The sequence below is a fragment of the Rhipicephalus sanguineus genome, unplaced genomic scaffold (assembly GCF_013339695.2).
Source record: "Rhipicephalus sanguineus isolate Rsan-2018 unplaced genomic scaffold, BIME_Rsan_1.4 Seq11740, whole genome shotgun sequence".
Classification (NCBI taxonomy): domain Eukaryota; kingdom Metazoa; phylum Arthropoda; class Arachnida; order Ixodida; family Ixodidae; genus Rhipicephalus; species Rhipicephalus sanguineus.
Genome location: NW_023614440.1, coordinates 38,790 through 59,999, shown reverse-complemented (window position 1 = coordinate 59,999; position 21,210 = coordinate 38,790). Strand labels below are relative to the sequence as shown.

The following is a 21,210-nucleotide window of genomic DNA, read 5'->3' as shown; positions in this document are numbered from 1 at the left end:
ATTGTGACTGCTATGTACAGGGAAGGTTCTATGTTACAGAAACATTTTTTTTCCCCTTTTCAGCATAACCCTGAAGTCCTTCTACGGACAAAAAAAAAAGTAAAGGAAAACTCGCGCTCTGCTTTTCAAGCTCCTTATTGCTCTCATCTTCGCATTCCACATGGAAGAAGACAACAGAGAGCACAAACTGTGCTTAGATTCTGCATTAAATGCAATATGGCATCACACATTGAGGGTTGAGAAGGTTGTCAGGGGACAACACTATATTCACTTCGTAGCAGCACGTGCTACTTCAGCTGGGTCATATATGTCAAGAAAATTGAGTTTACTGGTTAATTAAGCAGCCGGTGCACGAGCCCTCAAAAGGTTACTCTTGTAGACAACTCGAAAAATTCTGGAAGTCAGCTGTCCTGCGAAACTTAGCTGCAACACGCTCACCACCAAACCTATGTGTTGCTCATCAGAGTCAGCGATGGCATTCTCATTTCATTTAGGAAAAGTGCAGATGTGGATCCTGTTTTCAGTTAGGAGAGCTGCTGAGGGCAGCCAACTTCCAGATTTTTGGAAATTGATTATTGTAAAACCTGGCTTCCCTTCGGTGCCATTTGTAAACCTAAACTGCAATGTGCGCACTTTTCAAACAGGCAGATACGTGTAGAAGTCACTGTGCACAACTTTCGTGAGGCAGCTTAAGTTTCCTGTGACCATCAAGTATTGACATTCATGGTCTGCATTTTGTCATTATTATTTCAGTGACAGCAAGCGTCTTCACTCAACACGAGAGGCTTTCTGTTTCGGACAATGCCTTATGTTGCCGAAAATGGGAAAGAAAATGGAAGAAAAGTTTCTTTAGCTAGCCAAAGAAGTGGTACCATTCATATGAGCAAAGCACAACACTACACTGGCTGCTGGGACCAGTAATGTTGACACTTGGGTGATTTGCGTTTATGAGAACATTCCACCTTAAACACATTAAAAATCACTTGACAACAAACTGAAAATTCTGATACCATCACACTCACTATGGTTATTGCAACCAGACAATTCATGCAAAAGTGGCACTGACTGAGTTGTTGACCGCTCCTGTGCAGCTTTGGGATATGTGCTTGCCATTTAAATAATAGTATGGCCTTTCATTGCCAAGTGGAAAATGCCGGCCGCCAGCATTTGAAGAATGTGCAACAGTGAGCAACAATAAAGCTTGCAGTGCCAGATACACAGCCTCGATTCAGAAGATTGCGTCCAACTTTTTTTCAACTAATGTTTACCATGGATGCTCATCTTTTATAATTTCACTACCTACTATACACAGAGTGTGTGATACTCTATTTTTCGTCTCTTCCATACCCGATTTGACTAAAATTTTTGTGTGTTTTGCCTAGGTGTTATCGCGATGTAAAACCACACATATTTTTTTTTTGGTTCTGTCTTCTTTGAGCATAATTACCAGGCGCAGACCAAACGGTCAAAAGAGTCGTTTTCTTTCAGCACCATGGCACAACCAACCGAGATGAAGCTCTTGGCAACCATAACAAAGCAGCCCAGACAATAAAAATATTGATCTCCAATCACCGCATTGATAACGTGGAACACCAAGTGCCTCTGCACAGCCCTGACACAGAGAAATGCAATGAAATATATAGGAACAGGTAACATTGCTCATTTGGTAATACAAGAGCGAGTGAGCAAGCAATGCACGAGCTTTGTAGACGTGACTACACAAAGGTTTCTTGAATGAACAGAAAACCATCAAACAAATGCTTGTGCAGGAAAAGAAGTAGACAGGAGAGCTGGACCACTACTTTCCACCCACTTCTCTATTTGTGCAGAGCCAGACGCACACAATCATCGTTCGACCCATCCAATTAACTGTCACAGCATCGGCTTTGTCAGAACAGAGTGTTCCTTCATAAGCTTCTTCCTCAAAAATGAGACGCCAGCGATGCGGCCGACGCCAAGTGTGTTCTGTTCTTGAGAAAAAACCGACTATAGTTGACAACAACCTAAGAAAAAAATGTAAGCTTTGCCCACAGAACCGTGGCACAGCTACCCTTCATCTGTGGAAGACAGTTGCACTAGCTGATTTCCGCTCGAACCGCAAGTACTTATTCTCAGCTATTGTACATACCATGCATATCAATTAGTTAAAGATTCGTCGTTACTACCTAAAACATCTGGCTTGGCTGAGCAGCAATGTCCGGGTTTCTGACGAAATTTATCAGGATGTTCCAAGTTTCTGACCTAAAACCAGCGACACAAATGGGGTCTGTATGGGAAAGTCAACCATCTGAAACGCACTAAATGTCACCAAAATGAGCAAGTGCTATAGGGTGGAGCATTTGGGCAAATTCTCTGCAGAAGGCACAGCCATGGCTGTGATTGGAGCTGACATTTTTTTCTTACGTTGTATCCAACCATAGGAAGCACCCATTCCCAATGAATGCTGGTACCGTGACAGTAACGGGTCTGGCTGGAAGACAGTTGTGTGTATCTGGCATAAGCATCTGTTCACATATTTTACCTCTATTCACGAGTACGTACCAACGTAACTTGCATGAAACTCTACCGTTTTTAAAGTTCTTCGCTGTTTTGCTGCCTTGACAAGTTCAAACAAGACGATGGTGCAGTGCAGCAAATGTGTGGTAGAAACACCCAAAGATTAGAAAGATGGCATCGCTGCAGGGCAAACGACAAAATGACCAACATAGGCACCAATTCCAGCAACAATTTAAACTTGCAACAACTTGGAAAGCATGCATTTCGGCGTAAAAAAAGACGGTAAGAAGACGTTAATTCTCATCCCCTCATTTGCTCAAGTTTGATGATTCACTTCAAAAACGAGCAGTGCTAGAGAAGGAAAAAAATTTCAATTGCACGGCAACCCATTCAAGACTAAAATTTTAATAATTGTCAGGGTTTACCACAACATGAAACTGAAATTTCACCAAGGAATTCCAGAGATCAAGGACAAATGTTTTCAATGAACTAGTATTTTGTTAAGCTGGTATGGTTTTTTCAGCTCCAAATGGCAGAGGCTGTCATCCAGAACATAATGACAGTAGGGCATATACAGTAGAACCTCGTTGATACGTTTCCGAAAAAAACGCGGAAAATAAACGTATGATCCGGAAAACGTACGATCCGAATCCAGTAAAAATTGAGGCTGACAAGCCCATATTGAGGTGCAAGAGCAAAAACATTTATTTCTCAAAAAACATGGAGGGACTCTTCGATTTTCGAACTCCTGGCATCTCGCTGGCCGCCAGAGGTCAGCCAGCAAGTTCCGATCCTGACCGAAATAACGTCGTGGTCACGCGTATTGAAATCCCGAGACAACCCGAATATTGCAAAATCGAACTCTGAGACAACCAGCGTAAACGTAAAGAAACGCTACCGCCATGTCAGCAGACGAAACTTTGCGCCGCATGAGCGTCGGTTCTTTCTGCATTGTCGCTTGGAAATATGGGGCTAGGTTTGCGAAGAGCAGAAGTGATCTTCTCGAACATACGCATTTGGGATACGATCACGTACGTTCGAAAGATCACGCGTGACTCGCCCGTCCGTGAAGAAAACTGCCGCCCCTCTTAAAGGCTTAACAAGCTCAACTCTTCGCAGTGCACGTAACAATCGCGGTACAACACGATATGCGATATCTCGCGAGTGATAAGCGTCCCCGAAAGCGACAGCTGTTCGCGGCTATCGCATACTACGTCGCACACTCGCGCTGATCAGTTTGCGTTCTGTCTTAACTTGAGACATGCGCTGGTATGTTCGCCGCCACTAGTAATCGCACCATCTCGCACGGCGAAACGGGCTTTAAAAGATAACGCCTGGCGTAATGGCAACCGAAGGTGAAGTCCCCAAGCGCCCGCACTGCGATCTGTCGAGTCCTCACAAAGATGGCGGCGAGCGCACATCGTCTCGTTTTTGGCGTCTGATAACCAGAAACCTCCTACATATCTTCCAGAACAAATCTTTTCTGTCAGCTTCTGACGACCCGCTGGTAGGCAGAACTGCCCAGCCAGAGAAATACGAACGCCGACTGGAATTGCGCCGGGCGGAGCAACCCAAAAACGATTGCGCTCCGAGAGAAAAGTGTGCGGGAAATTATCGGCCATATTGACTAGGCACAATGGCGGCGTTGCTATGGTTACGGGTCGCGGCGTGTTGTGCAGCGGTGGCGATGCGGCAGCGGCATGTGTTTTCCGCGGCAAGCCGTTCGAAGATTGTGACGGCCCGCGTCGCCGCGTGGGTGACAGAGAGCGGCGATCGAGCAATTCGGAAGAGATGCGGAGGGGACAATTGAGCAAATCAGAGAAAGCACGGAGGGGGGAAAGGCACTGCGGAGAAGCTGCCGTCGCTGAGAGGGCCTTTTTTTTGCACACCTGAATGAGAGTTTCTGAGTGGAAAACGTATCATACGACCCTAGTTTTCCGCGGTGCTGAACGTTGCTGCCGAATAATCGTATTTTCCGGGAACGTATTAACCGGAACATATTACACACAGCTGTATTGGGTTATTTTTAATTTTCGCGATTTCGAGCGTAGGAGCCGGGAAATCGTATCAAGCGGGAACGTATCAACGAGGTTCTACTGTATAGAACAGGATTTACAGCAATGTGGCAGTAATTAAAGGGAGCGACAACCAATTTTCATGGTACCCATTTTCTTCAGCGCAGTGGAAAGCTCACCGGTCAGAGTGCCTAATCACGGAATTGTAACGTGGAAAACGCCGCGAAACATTTGTAATCAGAATTTTTCCATCTGCGGCGAATATGAAGTCATTATACACACGAGACAACATATGCTGCAAACCGTGAGCGTGAGAGCGGTTCGTGTTCGAGCGCGGTGAGTTACTGCGCATGCGTGCACAGTCATGGGCACGTTCCAGTAAAAAGTAACAGTGTTACAGTTACAGTTACCTAAGCCAAAAAAGTAACTCTGTTACAATTACAGTTACAGAGTTTCCGAAAGTAACTTGTTACAGTTACAGTTACCGTGCAAAAGTAACGTCGTTACTTTTCCGTTACTGTATAAAATAATAGATCACAAATCAAATTATAGAATTTATTTAATAAGGGTTGCACGTCGTAAAACCCTAGACGAAGGACACATAAAAGGGGCCCAACACCAGCAATCACTTTGAACGCCTCTTACTTGAAGTGGAAAACGTGGTTGATGTACTGGAACGACGGCAGTATATCCTGAGACGTTTATTAACTATACCCAGAAGTGCATGCGAAGAGCAGCGGGAGTGCATCACGAGTGGTTACGACGTCCATTGTGTCTGCTCCATTATGTTTAAGGTCTGTCAGACTCTGTTCGGAGAGCTTCCGGTCCGCTGGGCATACAAACCGTTTTTAAGTCCCGTTATTATACCTTGGAACATGACAGCGTGTGTTCACGAAATCCTAAGACTGCACACCTGCGGATGATCATGGCAGTATCTAAAAGTGTGATGCGGGGATCGGCGAAACGGGCAGGAAATGATCAACGAGGCCTAAAGAACTCAAGCGGAATGTCGCTAAAGCAACCCATGCAACGCGTTCTAAGACCGAGCTTGTTGAGCACTGCTGGATGACAGGTCATAGCTTTGACCTAAACAATGCGACGACGCCGGTTTGTGAACGAAGGTGGGGAAAAAGCAACTCCTGGAATCGTGGTTCATTCGCCGCGGCTTGCAAAAACAGCCGCGGCCCCCCACTGGACATTTACAAGGACATGTGTGACTAGTGGACTAGTTGACCTCGGCTCATTTTTTTTTTTCTTTTTTAGGATGCCACCTGCATTGGGGGTGAAACGTCTGTCATTTTGTTAATAATTGTTGCATTAAGTCGGAGTAAACATTTTACACCAGTTACAAAGAAGTTTTAAAATATCGCTTCGCTAGTTCACGGAATTTCTGGCCTTGCCATTTCGCGTTCTGCTGTTTTCTAGCCACCTGTCAAACACGATTAGCTCGGAGCCTCAGACGAGGGAGACGATAAACATGGCATCCTAATGCTCCTCCACCTGTACACCAAGAACATAGCTAGATGCTCAAGTGACGAAAAGGATATATATGCTGAAAAAAAAAAAAAAACGGACGCGAACTTAGCAGGCTGTTCAGTTGAACCACGATTGATTTACATGTTGCGGTAATGACAGACCTCCAACCTCGGTCTTCTGCAGGGAAGATAATACGCTTAGTCACCTCCTCTTCTAAACTGCGAGGGGAGCCCTATTCTGGAAAGTTGAGGGGTGGAGAGGATATATGGTAAAGAAGAAAGTTCGAAAAAGTGTGCTGTTGGATAATTTTTCATAAAGACAGAAGTAACTGTAACGGTATTTCCGTTACAGTTACTGCGAAAAAATAGTAACAGGTTACAGTTAACAGTTCTCCTTAACTTAAAAGTAACCAGTTACAGTTACAAGTTACTGAAAAAAAGTAACTAGTTACCGTAACACGTTACTAGTAACTAGTTATGCCCAAGACTGTGCGTGCACTGCGCGCACATGCGCTGCAGCTCGCATGGTCCATAGTGGCCGCGAAGGCAGCGCTGCTTCTCACCGTGCAGCTTTTACCTCGTAAGCAGCACAGAACTGAGTGGGGCTGGATAATAATATACATGCTTTAACTTTGAGGACTAATTATGGCACTCATGACAGCATCAGACTAAAGTGATCGACTTCATAATATAGCTTCAAGGCTCTTCCGCTAGGCTGCGCGACATCGGTTTTTGTTACTTTTACACAATTTAAAAATGTAAATCCTACTTGCAACGCGAGAGGGATGCTGGAATCGGTTACTATATTTTATGGTCTTTTCATTTATACCAGTTCAAATCCCACGTTCTGGCCAGTTGTCGGTCCCTTTAAAATGTACTGTCAGCACAGGAGGTAGGAGCCTGGATTTGCAACATCTCGGGATAGACAGAATCCTCTATTTTCACAGTGAATTGATTTTGCAGGTGACATCTAGTGTATGTCCGGGCACTCTTGTAGGCTGGTAGGGGCGTGCGAGTCTCATGGAATTTCACTGGTCAGCTTGGACCCAGCAAGTTGGATATCAGGAATTTCAGGGTGAAGAACAAACTACTCTATGCCCGGCTATAATGGAAGGTACCATGTGTGGCCTGCAAAGGAAACACGAATTTGCGTTGTTTACATTCTTGCCATTATCGAAACACCGAACAGCGCTCCCCATACTTCCCAAAACAAAAAATCAGCTAAATCAGCCATTGCGCTGGTCGCTCCATGTTGGGCTTTACGGTTGTGCTGTTTTTCTAGAAAATTACGCACCGACTAGCCCAGCTCGGTACTGAAATGTCACCGGAAGACACCGGAAGATTTGTCGGTGGCTGCCCAGCCACCCATATTGGAATCTTGGCGTTTGTTGCGTGTGCCTAAGAAGTGAGACTGCAGAAAGACGAACAGAGGGGACGCAGGTGGGTTGCCTCAGAAGCTTTCAACAAAGCTGCCAGGGAAGAGTCCAGTTTTTCCTGTCCTCTGCAGGGTGCCTTTGAACCAGCCGTCTTCCCGCTTTTTGTGCACGTACACGACGTCTCCTTGCTTGAGCTCCAGCTCATACTCACTGTTTGGAGGGTAAGGCACGATGCAGCGAAACCTGCACAAATGAGGTTGCAGGTTTCACTTGCACTCGAACGTCAACGATATAGCGGACGAACACCGAGAATAAATGGCTTGCTGTTATAGCCTGCACTTGGGTTTACCAAAAGAGCAATGAAAACACTTCTATGTACGATTAAACTTGTTACCATAGTTGAATATGCTCAACTTGTCCAGGTAGAACTCATTCAAAACTGCATGCTCTTGGCAAGAACCAAAATAAATACAGGCAGAACATACGCAGGTTGTTGTCTATGAGTCTATGTATGTGCAAAAGCATCAGGGATTTAGAATTACAGAAGGCAATGTTGTCGCTAAAGCAGCAAATAGCCAACATTTATCCACCACTTAGTCAACCCTAGCCAAAATTAGCCAGTGCAAACCAGCACTGGTAGTGTGCAAGTAAATACAGTAGGCCAGGACGCCAGTGCTCAATACTTACAATTTCTACTAGCCCACACTCGTTTACGTTTGGCCTACCCACTAACCTGTTCTTTAATACCACTGAATTGCCCTGTAATGGCTTTGACAAACCACATTTGCTTTCTAAATTATATTGGCATGTGGCATTTCAAGCCTTGCTATTCACAGGCCACATTACAGTTGTACGATAAAAGATATCCAATGACAAATAGGTGCAAGAGTACTGCGGAAATCCGCAAAAAGAAGAAAGCTTCACAAAAGGAGTAATAGCCATCCATCTTAGAGGTAGCATGAACGGATAGAAGAATCCAATACAGTCGAGCCCGACTATATCGAACCCATTTGTATCAAATTATCCCGTATATCGAACAATTTCTAAACACGGTAAATTTACATTGAGAATTATAGCAAAGTTACTATTACATCGAAGGAAAATAGCAACGACAACCGATATCCAACTCCATGCGCCTCAAAAGTGCCCCGGCAAGTTGGCTTTTCCTCGCGGTGGAGGGGAAAACTGCCGGCGCCACCCTAGAAAATGTGGTTTAGACCCGGCTGTGCACGGGCGAACACCCCCCTACAAAAATGATCCTGGCCTGCTCGCAGCGCTCACAGCCAATCAGAGGCCGTCGTGCTTTCCCGAGGCGCGGAGGCAGCGAGGCGGTACAAGTGAGCGCCATTTTTTCTTTCTTTATGCTTGCGTGCCTGCTGCTGCCTCTTTTCCTCGAGTCCTCATTCAGCGTGGTCCGTGCTGGTGGTGTTGCCTGTTGGCGCTCTGTGAACTTTCTTGGCGCACTGTCGTCATGGCTTGTGCAAAGAGGCTGAATTTGCCCTTCACCGTGACACTCGAAATCATAAATCGAGTCGAGCGTGGTGAGAAGAAGTCAAGACGTCGCCACCGCATACGGATCGGCATTCAAAGAGTTCGTCAGTGCGAACATGATGTCGCCATCATGGGCCAGCTACAAGATGAGGACTACGTTGCAGACGTCGTGCCGACCACGAGCCAAAGCGACAGCTATAAGGAAATTGATGATGGCCCGTTGCCTACATCCTCCAAGTGATTAGTGCACTTGCATTGGTTCGGCGCTATTGCGTGAATATGGAAGGCTGCTCCGACTCATTGGACAATGTGGAGGCGTGCGTGCTGTCGCAGGCAGCGAAGTCGTTGAAACAGAAGAAAATCCAGGACTTTTTGTTCCAAAGTAGGGCACGCAAGTAAGCCACCATATTAATAAAGTACTTTTCTCATTGGTATGTGCCTTTGTGTCATCAAATCCTATAGTGGGCCTATATCTAACTAATGAACGTTTTTTGGCGAGTTCGATATACCCAGGTTCGACTGTACTGGTTTGTCTAAAAAAATTTTGGTTTGTCGGAACACTCGTGTTGGTCCATGGATCAGAGCCAGGACCAGCAATTTTTCCCGGGTGGTCTATCATATTGTCACGTTGTAGCAATGGTGAAAACAAACTGCAGAACAGGCAGGCACCTACCTGTTTATTAGATGACCCCCACGACACAAGTATGAAACCAAGTCCCTTGCCAAAAGCTGATCTACAGATAAGTATAGTTCCTTAATATTTGTTCACGCCTAATTGTACATTCGAGTGTAATGGCTTGGAATTAAACGATTCGCGCAAAGTAGCACCTCTTCCCTTGTGGGGATTGAGGCTAGGCCGTCGCCATTGCGCGGGTTTTTCGCCTATTTCTGCCATCCTCATGTCCGATCATGTCGCTCCCCTCCTCCGCCGTCCTACGGCGCTGGGTGAGCGGGGGTGACGTTAACCCCCTCACCCCGGCGCCGGACCGCGACGGTGGCGCCACGTTCGAGTCTCGCGTGCTCGCGTCTCGCGAGACGTTGCGCGCGGGGGGGAGTCAGACTCTCTCTGGACCTCGTAAGGGAGCACGTCTTTTCTTTCCTGTCCGTCGGCTCCTTTGTTTGGGCTCGCTCGGACGGAGTTCGCCAACGGTGCCTTGCGCCAGCGGCGAGCGCTTACCTTACGTTGTCCGTTCCGAACGCTGGGCTGAAGAGCGGTGCGGTGCATTCGCGTGTGGTCTTACTACGCCGAAACCGTATCTATCGAAGCCAACGCGAGCGGAGTTTGCCCTTGCTCGAGCGATCGGGCCCTGTTTTGGTCGCTGATCGTGAGAGCACGCAGCATAGTCGCGAGGGAACGTTTCTCTCAGCGGCGTGTCGCCGTGAGCCCTTTTGCCCGCGGAGACGTGCTAGCGGCACCCTTTGTGTTGTACTTTCGCCCGTGGCGTGGTTAAGCCTTTTGCTTCTCCCGCCGCCTTTGGGAGCGGGCGTTGTAATGCGTTTTGTGGAGTTGCCGCAGGCAATAAAGTGTTGCGGATTTCGAGAGCAGTACTGTGTACTTGCCGCGTTACGCTCGGCGCCTTGTTTGCGCTCGAACGTGCGTGTGCAGCGGTGCGCTAGTTCACGCGAGGCGACGGCAGACGCGGCCCGGTGGCTCGCTAAGTCCGAACCCACGCTAGTGGCCGTACTCCTGTGAGGTACGTGCACACTACACCCTCTGCAATCACCTTTTTATTGCGATAGCAATTATATGGACAGTCTCGGCTGGATTTTGCCGTCGCCATCACCGCCACCGCCGTTATGCACCGTATACGTATAATACCCCTGTCACACGGGCACCCGTTAACTCCGTGCAACTCCTCGTCGTTACGTCAACGGAGATGCGGTCCGTGTCACACGGTCTCCCTTACGTCAAGGAAGTTAAACGGAACGTTTCGCAAAGGGACATCGGCGATCTCCATTAACGGTGGAATGGAGTACTCTCGTCCCCAGTAATCTGTAGTTACGGAAAAAAACCGCAAGCACAAACAGCCGCAGTCAACACAATAATGAATTTCATAATATTGAAAGTTATTTCACTGCATAATCCAGCATAACCGAGTTAATGAAAAAAAAAAAAAACACGTATAAGGTGCACATATCTCCGCACCATGCCTCGCGAAAAGTCGTCGTGCCGCCATTTTGAATAAGTGTCCCCGAGTCCGTGTGCACCGTTGTGTTTACGTCTGTGCATCTCGTTTCCTTCTATTGCGGTGTCTTCATTCTACTTCAGCACTACCAATAGTCATAGCAGTCGAGTGACGCGGGTTTTCTTCCTTCTCCGTCGACGCCGGCATCGTAATGCAGTACAGCGGATGTAGTGGGAGCCATCCGCAGCAAAGGCTTCGTGGACTGGACGTGAGACCTGTACCCAGTGATATTGGAAAGGACACGTGATTTGGGGGGTAGCGCAACTTCAAAGAGCTCGGCGACAACTTGCATCGTGTTTGACAATCGGTACCGTAGGAAAAGACGCGTACAAAAAAAAGTACAGTTGTTGCACAACACTCTTGTCAAAATTACTGCCAACATGCTTGCAGGTACAAGTCATGTGATAAAGACAAAAAAAGTTTTGTGTCGATGTAATTAATTATACTTTTATAATCACACATACCATTGAGAATGTTTCAGCGTGATTAGCGCGAAATATGCAGCAGACGTAGGTGCAGCAGCGCTAATGGACCCCTTGCGGTTCTGTCGAAGCTGTAATATTGCCGTGTGACATGGGCACAACCATCACCGTCTAACTCCTCATGGAGTTTTACATTGATGGAGTTTAACGAAGTTCGGTGGTGGCCGTGTGACAGGGGTATATAAGTAGTATATATATATTATCAAAGTCCCAAAGAAAAATAATTCAGAAAAATGCTTCCGAAGCGCGGAATCGAACCAGCGACCTCTCGTTCCACAGCGCGTGGCACTAACCACTACGCCAGAAAGCGTAGATCCTCAGGTAGCTAAGGCGGAACACGGCAGGTGCGTATAAGCGTTTCTTCATACCGCGAGATGGCGCAAGGAGCGCAACGAATGCATTTAAAGTCGTCGGCGAGCTCGCTCGCTCTTCTTATATTGCGCAGGGAGAACCTTGCCCTTCCGCTGTCTGCTCGCGCGGTTTCTCATGGTGAGGGGAAGAGGGATGTTTCGAGTTTTCACCGTGATGTCCGCGCTCATGTTACGGAGCGTACAAAAGTCACTCGAGCTCAAGGGACGCCGCTAAACGAACAAACAGAAGATGAGCGCGAACTATCAAGTGTCACAGCTCGAACTTGAAGCACGCTAGTTTCCTTCGCTGCTTCGGCCGCCTTTGCAACAGGAGCACTGTTCAAACTGAGAGTATCCATTGGCGAGCCTTACTTCGTATAGCATTAGTTCTGCTATCGCATTCATGCTTCGCCCTTGCGGCGAAACTGTGACTTTTTTTCTCGTTACCTCGCGGGTTAATCAGCGGGGTCGACAGATGGCACAAAATTAAAATTCAGCATTATGCTTAAATGTTCCTTATTACTTAAGCAATGAAGAACACCTCAAATTTTTTATCCTTTCACAGGAAAAAAACAGAAATGGCCAACACACAAGTGGTTTTCAAGAGCGAAAACGTGACAATGCAATTACATCGGCGAAAGGGAGTACAGACAGGAAAGACGCTCAACTTGCAAGTGAGTTAGATAGGAATGAAATTAACCCATTGACAACAACCGTGCATGTGCAAGAGCCTAGACAACAACCGAACATGTGCCAGAACCAGTGTGCCTCTTGAGAAAGTGCTGACCAAAAGCATATATAAAAGCAAAGGGATAAGATTTGATTCTAACACTTATTACATCTAGAAGTGAACAAGCACCTAGAAGTGCCAACACAACCTTTCCCTGACAAGAGGAGCAGGCTTGGGCCTCGCTTTGAGGCGTCGTTTCCATCTAAGGAGCTGGTCTTCTTGTGGAGCCTGCTGGCTGCCTAGGACCTCACTTGGACACGAGCCAGACCTGCAGGGAGGAACAGTGAACAGCTCCCTCGTACAGCGTAAGTGATCTCACATAGAAGCAAAAATACCCGTGTAGTAGCTATTGATCTCAACTGTGACATTTTTTAAAAGGTTGCCCTACACGTATGCTTTCTTTTTAGATACTACATGCATTTTATTAAAGGGGCCCTGCAACACTTTCTAGGTAATCAGTGAATGGCTTCACTAAAGTTTACTGCCTCATGAAAAGACTGCTGTACAAATTTTTTTAATCCGTCAAGTACAAGTGGAGTTACTTGCTGCATGCTTCAAGCACTTTCTCTCTCCTTTCGAACTAGTGAGCACGCTAAACGCTACGCAGGGGAGGATGACGACAGGCCAAGAAGATGCGTCCGTTCATCAGCACGCGTCATGATCTTGAGCACTTTCTTTCCTTTTCTTCGAACGGCCACTTACTTTAAAGGGGTACTGACACAAAATTTCGCGGCCGAGATAGCCTGCTGGATCGATTCCCGTGTACGTACGTGTACCATCTGCAAAATATCGACAGCGAATAAAGCTTGGAAGGTATTTTATATGAATTTTGAAGTTCGCGAGCGTGATCCAGCATTATAGGCCGCACCTAGTGCATTGACACCCTCGGAGGTGACCCGAGGTGACCCCCCTACTTCCCTACGTAACCGTTGCAACCGGTACAAGTTATGATGACGTCGTAGCCGCCATTTCTGTTTTGACGCGCTTCCCGACGAATCGCCCCTCACCAGCGGGTCAAACCTGAAGTGATTCACCACGTCGAAAATTCCTTCGATCCCCGCTGCAAGAAAATCGTCGCCATCAGACGACGATGAGCCCGACGACGACCCGCGCGGAAATGCGTCACTGTTCTGTGTGCTCACGTGACCGAGCGTTTCATTCGCTAGGTGGTGATAGTTGCACCCGGCGGCTTGTCGTTTTTGGAGCTCTGTCAAACCGAAACTGAGGCTGTGTCGGTAATGAGGAGCTTGTAATTAATTATCTGTCGCGCGCTGCAGCAAACGATGTGCCGTGTTATGACTAACAGGCCCCCATCAACACATTGCAACAAAAAAACGCGGGGCAAAAATTTTTGTGTCACGACTCCTTTAAGTGTGATCACGAATGAGCGCACGGGCATGTCACGATGGCCACGGTAACTATGTACAGTAGAATCTCGTTACAACGAACTTCGCGGGACCGCCGAATTTAATTCGTTATTCTGAAATATCGTAGTACTGAAAAATGTCAGTAATGTAACATAACAGCGAAATAACCTACCTTTGCAGGAGGTGCACGTGTTGGGGCGAACAATGAACGAAAACGCTGGGCACCGAGTGGAAACAATTTACTGCTTAAAAAAGTCTGTTATCTTCTTCTGGCGAGTAGAAAGCAGGCGCTGGTGCATGTATGCCTCCACGTCCGCAGCCTTCCTAAGGATGTCTTCGGGTACATCCTTGCAGCACCTGAGGTACGATCGGGTCTTCTCAAGGAACACCACAACATCCAAGCTTGAAATCTCCTCCGTTGTCCCAGACTCTGCATCTCCAGCATAGTCTTCGTCACTGCTACAGCAATCTTGCTAACGCACTTGACTCACGATTTCTTCGCAGGTAAGCTCTGCGGACGTAGCCACTGCACAGTCACTGTCTACGTAATCCTCAAAGGTTACCGCAGCGTCTACCGGGAACTTCTCGGCAAGCTCATTCCAAAGCTCTGGGTCGAGCTCCGCTTCGTCATCGCAGTCTCACGGCGTAAGCGAAGTCTCGAGAAGACCTGGCTTTCGCCAGCAGTTGCTAATGGTGCTTCCTTGACGTTCCACCACGACACTGTCAGCATTTCTGCAGCTTGACGGATGTTGACCTCCGTGGGCAGCTTCAGTCGTATGTTAATGAGAAGGCACTGCACAAGTCGCTTCCGAAATTTGGCCTTCACACATCTTATTATGCCCTGGTCTAAAGGTTGGAGCAAAGACGTACAATTCAGGGGCAGAAATTCAATCTGCACATTGCTGAAACGCACATTCACCATATGTACCGACAGTTATCAACGATTAAAAGAACCTTCTTTTGTTTATTCTTCATAGTGTTGTCAAACTGCAGCAGCCACTGCGTGAACAGTTCCCGCGTCATCCACGCTTTCTTATTTGCCCGATAGTCACAAGGCAACGAGACAACGTTATTCAAGCAGCGAGGCTTGGCGGACTTGCCAATAACAAGAGGCTTGAGTTTTTCTGTGCCTGTGGCGTTGCAGCAGAAGAGCACTGACACGCGAAGACGCGATTTTTTTCCGCCCTTGCATTTTTCACCTTAAAGTTCATTGTCTTATCAGGTAACAGCTGATAAAAGCACGCCGTTTCGTTGGCGTTGAAAACGTCGTCTGGACTGAACGACTCGACAATTTCCTGAAAGCGCTCGTTCCGCCAGGCAATCGCACTTTTGGCATCGGCCGCCTTTTCTTCCCCGCACGCGACTTGCCACATGATGCCATTCCTTTGCCGGAACCGATAGAGCCATCCGGCACTTGCGTCGAAGCCAGAGTTGCCCAAAGCGACCGCGAAGTGTCGCGCCTTTTCTTGAATAATAGGGCCTGACAAGGGCACACCGTGTTGTCTGGCACCCTTAAACCATGTGAGGACGGCAGCGTTGACGGTTTGGTAGTTGCTCAGTCGCAAGCGTTTTCTTGAGGGAGCCAGCTGTGATTCTCGATGTAATTTCACTAGGCTTGTGCGAATAGTAAATTTTAGGTTCGAAGCGAATTCGAAGTGAATAGTGATTTTGGTCGAATAATTTCGAATCGAATTCGGATAGTATATCACATATTATTAAAAAAAAACGAGCATATTTGTCATGATCCAACCAACCGCACAAGTTTTTTTTTTACTTGTAACAAGGCATACGCAAATGCATTCTTTTTGGTTCAAAGGAAGTGGAAGTAACTTTGAATAGTAGCAGGATTTGGCTTTCGGTAGAATGCAGGTGATAACCTGTAAAATATGTTACGTTTTAAATTTACTATACTAAGCTGGTATAACAAGCTTTTAAACTTAAAAAATGATGAATCGATGTGCGGGTAATATGTTCATTTAACCTTGAAGTGGGGGCTTCACAGCAGTGCGGATTTTCCCGAGAAAGGTGTATTACGGTATAGCACGCCTCCACTGCAGTGAAATCACCTTTACAGGGGGGTTACAAGCGGACTAATATACACCTATTCGTTCATTTCGAATACTTCGAAATTTTCAATAATTTAAATTCGAATCGAAGCGAATTCGAATACTGTATTATCGTTCGAATATTCGAAGTGCTCAAATATTTGCACAAGCCTAAATTTCACGATCTTCTCCCGATCGTTCAGTATCGTTGCCACTGTTGACGGCGCGATATCATGCTCCCTACATATGTCCACTTGCTTTTTTCCAGCATTCAGCTCCGTCAGAATGTCCACTTTTTCCTTGAGCGAAAACTGGCGTCGCTTCTTTTTAATGCTGGGGCCAGGAGAACTCATTGCCAAAAAGCGACCGCACAACACGATCTCAACTTCGCAGCTCCAAACGACAGCAACTGGAAGCGTGGTGAGAACAGCGGCAACAGCGGGACTAAGCCTACAATGTTGTTTGATTTGGTTTGACCAGTTTAACCGGTTGGTGATGGTCGCGTTGATGTCGATGCTGATGGGGCTGCACCCATTAAAGGGTTTCCCGGTGCATACCTGCTGCACATGATGATAGGTGTAAGCTTCAGTGATTTCCATACCGAAACATTCACGGAACTTCATAATAACGAAGCAACTTGTTGATTTTGGGCTTAATTACGTACGTTAATCTGAAATATTTGGTATTCTGAAATTTGTAGTACTGAATGTTTTTTACATTGGCAATGTAGGAATTTTGGCGGGGATTTCAAAAAATTCGTTAATCTGAAAATTTCGTTAATCTGATGTTCGTAGTAACGAGATTTTACTGTAGCTCATGATGCTCAAATCAGCCAATGGCCGTGGACTTTGTGTTTATGGTATCATTTGTTGAGAAAAGAGTGAGCGATTTCTAGCTGACTTTGAGAATTAATTGAAAATTCCAGGCTGCGTGCTGCGCTATAATGCTGGCTCACATGTTCTTAGGAGCCTTGACTACTGATAGGCAGCGTTTCCTGACCACCTGAAAAGTGTTGCAGGGTCCCGGCAATTTCAACCTACGACAGAAATTCACGACACTACAGTGTGCTGTAGGCTAGCAGGAGCATTCACCTGATTGCACGACAGGCCAGCCCTTGGCGGCTGCAGAGATGACTGGCCCGCTGCTGCCTCAGTGTCCCCGAAACTCGGTTGTCGCAGGAGAAATTGGTGGATATGTGAGCGTGATCTGCGCTTGGCTGTGAGCCGCTTCATCAGGCTTATCTTGTCCTTCTCCTTGCGCTCCTTTGCTGGAAAGAGTGCAGTATCCACATTCAGCAGAATTCTTGATGCATGTTGGGGCCAATTCACAAGTCAACCTCAAAGTGTGTTGTAATACAGCAGCAGTTCCATGAACTATGGCATCATGAAGCGACATTTTTATTTTTGGAGCAGATTCTGAGGAGCAAAAATTGCTTTGGAGCGGCCATAAGTTTTTGGAGCAGAAAATCTAGTTTGAAGCAGCTTTGGGCGTTTTCGGAGCACATGGCAAAATATTCCAAAAGGCTCCTGGAGTTTAAAGCATCATTTAAGCATCTCATAAATATTAATATTTATTATTAAACATATTGCACATAAAATAATCACTTCAAATTGGAAGAAACAAATAATTAGGCAGATGGAATGGTTATTGAACAAAATAAGGTGAGCAGCCCCGCCACGGTGGCCTAGTGGTTATGGCGCTCGGCTGCTGACACGAAGGTCGCGGGATCGAATCCGCCGCGGCGGCTGCATTTTCAGTGGAGTGAAAATGTTTGAGGCCCGTGTACTTAGATTTAGGTGCACGTTAAAGAACCCAGGCGGTCGAAATTTCCGCAGCCCCCCCACTATGGAGTCTCTCATAATCATATGGTGGTTTTGGGACGTTAAACCCCGATTATTATTAAAAGTAAGGTGGCAACATATATTTATATACCAGTACCTGTGGCAGAATGATATAAAACCATAAGTGAAGCACCAAACTACAAAAGTAGCCACAATCACATGTAACTAATGCCAAAGCAGCAGCTTAATCGGTGTGAGGTCAATATGTTATTTTCATACACTGAACCTCATTATAACAAGGTCACATCTGCCAGAAAATCACTTCGTATATCCGAAAGTTCGTTATAAACGTTTTTTGTAACATTGTATCTATGACACGACTATCCTTCAATTACTTTGTTATAACCGATAATTCGTTTATCCGAGTCGTTATATCGAGGTTTGAGTGTATTTCATCAAAATAGCCAGCACTGATAATTTCAAAAATAAAATAAGCTATATGAGGTATACACTTAATATTCCAGTTCCTGTGGCAAAATAGAGGCCAAAGCTGATATAGTGGTAAATGTAATCAGTCACACATCAAAGTCGTCACAGCAGCAGTTACAGTCGAACCCACTTATAACGATCCCACGTATAACGATCTATCGGTTATAACGACCATATTTGGGTGCACTTACGATTTTCCAATTCTAACCATTGAAGCTGCGTCCACATATAGCGAACATTTTTCAAAGCCTCCTTTTACAATGAACACTTCAGACACGGTCGCGGCAAAAATATGGCGCACATGAAGCGAAAAAAAAGTTAAAACAGGCCCTGTAAAGCGTGGGGTCCAGTTTACTCGCGACTAAGATATCCCTGATCGGCGAGCACCGCACGCAGATTTTGGACGCTGCGAGCGAGGTCGCTCACTTTCCAGCCTTTTTCTTCAGTGGCAGAATGGCAGTGAGGAAAAAAAAAAGGAGGCAGCATGAAGCCTTGCGGTCAGCTTTTGCACGGTAACCTTTCCTGACGCCGTTCTCTGCAGCTACGACTGCCTATGATGAACCAAACAATGCCTTGGAACGCAAGAAGGCATAAATGCAAGAAGTGTTAACCGCGATAACTTTCCATCGCATAAAGGTTCACCGCGTCCCTAAACTCGTCCACACCACAATGTGCCGCAAAAGGTCATCAGTCTTTTCGGTAACGGCAGAGATCGGTCGATCGTGATAACGACTTCCGCGCGATTGCGGCTATGCCTATGCGGATAAGCATCAGAAAAGAGCGAAGGCGAGGTGGTGGCTGTCGATGAACGTGCAGTTATGACTTATAGCCGACAACCTTATATCACAGTCATCTGTAGATATCTGCTCAGCTGCGCGTGTGGCGTACCCTGTAAACTATGCGGATTGACGGCGGTACGAGCGCCATGCTGCTGTTTGCAAGTTTGCCGCCGCCGCCGCATCGTGTGGACCGCTTTAAAGTGCGCGTCGCTTTGTAGAAATGAAAGTAGCTCGCCGTTGCTGCACGGCGCGGGCACCGAAAAATGTCGATGCATTGACAGCGAGTGTATACTGCGTGTTTGACTAGGTGACAACTCAAGTGCGCCACGCATCGTCGTGCAGGGCCGCGAGAGAATCTCGGATACGTAGAGTGCGCATTGCATGCAAAATGCTTGTTTTCGCCGCGTTGAACGAACAGGCTAATCGCCGCACCCGTGCACGGTCCGGAGTGAAGCAGGCACGAAGGACGTACAAACCCGTGCATAAGGCATACAGCAAGCGGCCGGCAGTGACTCCGCGAGCCGAGTAGGCGACGCGCTGCACGCAACTAGCCAGGGATGATTGGCTCCACGTGGCAGTACCGCGCTTCGGTGAAACGGTGTCAGTTCATTGCAAAGGCGGGTAATTCACTCGTGAGCACATAGCGGGCGTCGCTTCACGACGCGAAAAGGCTTAGCTTGTCACCGGAGGGGTTGTTAGCACTTTAATAAAAGTGCACAGAAAAAATAAACGGCTTGGCCGCTGAGTGCACGTTTTTAAAGGCGAGTCCATATACAACGAACTACTGATATAGCGACCACTTTTCGCGACACTTTCGAGTTCGTTATAAGCGGGTTCTGTAGTACATAAGCAGTATGATATCGAACTAATCTCAGACACATTTCACCAAAATAGTTTGCTTGTTAGGTACAAGTATATACAACTAAATCAGATATATATCAACAATGCCAGTACATGTAGCATTGTCAATATGCTAGTATACAGCTAATGTGCAAACTGCATACTAGATGATAATATACAGCTTGTTTTTGCTTTCAATGGTCACATGATTAAAGTTCACTGTTTTCAGTTTCCCAGCGTTATTTTGGAACAGGTTCGGAGCAGTTAACAAATATTACACTTTGGAGTGGGATTTCCCTTTGGAGCAGTTTTGAGCAATTGGAGCAGCACTTCCATCACTGCTATGGTGGAGATGTGCCGATAAAAATGATAGACTTTCAACAAACCGACAATGGGCACTGGCACAATCCCTTTGGAAGAAAGAGGGGTAGGTAAATAAGAAGTTAAGTTTGTTCACAAATCACGGACCCCTTTCAAGAAAGAGCACTGGCTGTATGGGTCTATTTCGTTGGTAGACTAAAGCAGTTTGAGGGCTTAGAGAGCAACGAAAACGCCAATTGAAAAAACTGACAAGTGAAAAATCCTAGCCAGTTCCATGCAGTGAAAACTGTCAGGCAGCGAAACTGTAGCCCTTTCATCAGGCATTACATTTTGCTCCCAAGGTTCGGCAAAGTTTTCATTAGGTTTCTTTTTATTTCTTTGTACCTTCAGGTTAGACACGTAGATCTCATGAGACGGTATTGCTCATCCATGGCCACACTGGAAACACTACAGTAGCTTTCAGTGCAGGCATGGCCAATTTCACCTCGCCAACTCGCCATAACATGCATTACTTATCCCAGCTGTCTCCCCCTCTGGTCACTTGACCTGCGTGACAACTACTACTACAACTACTTCTGCTGCTGCTGCTACTACTACTCGACTACACGACTACTACTACTACTACTACTCTACTACTACTATACTACTACTACTACTACTACTACTACTACTACGTGTCAGGCTTTTTTAAAATGGTGGAAACCAGGAAAACGCGATGTTCTGGGCCAGCCGGACAGCAGCTGCATAGGGGCCCTGGACTGAGGGCTCCACCCTCTGGGACTTCACAAGCAAAACAAAAGTTTTCTACAAGGATCCGCTGATGGGGTATTTGGTACATGTCTTGATGTATATGGAGTATGTGCAGTGCAATGTAACGAACATCAAGAGAAGACACATAAATGACATATACTGGCGCTGACTTCCAAACGGTTTATTGAAAAACATGAAGCCCGCTTTTATACATGCGCACATGTTATCAACACACTG

The 21,210-nt window shown here is 46.5% G+C and overlaps 1 pseudogene; it reads right to left on the bottom strand.

Annotated features, from left to right (window-relative positions):
* Positions 1–6,589: 6,589 nt before the first annotated feature.
* Positions 6,590–21,210, bottom strand: part of LOC119376320 (E3 ubiquitin-protein ligase SH3RF3-like) — a 41,759-nt pseudogene continuing 27,138 nt past the window's right edge.